At 43.4% G+C, this 1,534-nt stretch overlaps 1 protein-coding gene across 1 annotated transcript in view; it reads left to right on the top strand.

Moving 5' to 3' along the window:
* Nucleotides 1–422: 422 nt before the first annotated feature.
* tbx5a (T-box transcription factor 5a) overlaps nucleotides 423–1,534 on the top strand; it is a gene marked incomplete in the record, with an annotated part of 19,006 nt that continues 17,894 nt past the window's right edge. The window contains 1 exon segment of the mRNA XM_014028663.1: nucleotides 423–1,009.

Below are 1,534 nucleotides of genomic sequence, written 5' to 3'. Positions count from 1 at the left end.
GGAAAATGGGATCAGAATCAATTGCGGATTAATTTAGTCAGAATTTAAACTGTAAATAAAACCTGTGCAGAGACTTAGGTCTAAAATTATTAGTTAATGTTTTCCCATTTAATGTTTAAAAGTCGTTTTGCTCACTTTGGAAAACTGCGTCTTAGCTCATGTCTGAAAACACATCGGAAACAAAAAGTTTAAACAATTTTCTGCAATTAAACTGTCGCAAAATTTTTATTATATTTAAAAACATAAACCTGACAAAAACAATTCTTAATAGACACAAATAGTTAAAAAATGAGTGACAAAAACATTTGCACAACATGTGAAGACCGTGCGTACAGGTGTGCGTAAAACTGCGCGTAATGGCACGTGACGCTGCAAACATCACATGGATTACAGCCTGGGATTACAGAGTGGTTTAGAGTGGACAAATAAGAAAACCAGGGGTGGGGACCTGGAAGGAATCAGTATTTTTGGGATGTAGTGTCATTCGTGTTCAAGCAACATCCCCCCTCTTCCTCCTTCTCCTCCTCCTCGGTCCGTCCCCCCCTTGCCCCCCTCCTCTTACGTGTCCGGACTCCGTTTCCGCTCGGCGCTGTTTGGCCGCTGACACGCAGCAGAGGGAGGAGAGGGAGCCGTGGAGCTGACAAAGCAGCAGAGACTGACAGGGAGAGGAGGGGAGAAGGAGATGTCCGACCTGCTCCATCGAGATTCGGCTACAGCTTAGCGCTAAGTGCTACCAGGGGCTCGGCTCACAAAACGAGACGAGGGGGGCTCGAGACGTGGTTAAAATGCTCCGAAAGGAACCAAGCAGCGTCTCGTAGAGGCTCCTTCAGGATCTCGGCTCTGCGTAGCGGAAATCTGAGAGGGCAAACAGGGAGGATTCATGGAGAATCCGAGCAGCTTATTCGTGCAAAACGTCTGGATTATCTGACTGGAGCGTTTAAAGTGGAAACGGTGCTTTTTTCTGTTGCGCCTCTCGCAGCCTGTACACCAAGTGCTTTCTGGGGTTTAGGTAAGATGATTCTGCTCTGATGCTTTTCAGAACAGTTTCCATATAGAACAAGTTGCAGAAGCTCTGTGGAGAGGAGTTATGTGCAGTTTGTTTTACTCTGAACTTCACGTGACACAAGTCGGGGAAAACGAACATTTGTGCGTCTTCAGTTTGCAAAATATGCAGAAAATTCTTTTTTTGTTCTAAAATAAAGATATCATTTGCAGCATGAGCTCCAAAAACTACATTCTTGTTAAGTCTAGTTCCCACTAAAATGACTGTCTGCAAAATAGTCTACATTTATGACAAAGATGAGTTTGTTTTCCACTTAAAACAACTGAATTTTTAAAGTGTTGTTTCCTTTTATGATCCTTTTTCAAACATCTTTTGGTTTCACAGCTGCGAGAAACTGTCCTGAATTCTGACTGCTTTATAATAAAATTCAGCCTGCATTTCTGTTGAAATCGAGCCAAATTTCACCGTGTGTGTGTGTGTGTGTGTGTGTGTGTGTGTGTGTGTGTGTGTGTGTGTGTGTGTGTGTGTGTG

This window comes from Austrofundulus limnaeus, unplaced genomic scaffold (genome assembly GCF_001266775.1).
Source record: "Austrofundulus limnaeus strain Quisiro unplaced genomic scaffold, Austrofundulus_limnaeus-1.0 Scaffold793, whole genome shotgun sequence".
In the NCBI taxonomy this organism is placed as follows: Eukaryota; Metazoa; Chordata; class Actinopteri; order Cyprinodontiformes; family Rivulidae; genus Austrofundulus; species Austrofundulus limnaeus.
The sequence above is the reverse complement of the archived record's forward strand: the minus strand, read 5'-3'. Positions and strand labels throughout refer to the sequence as shown.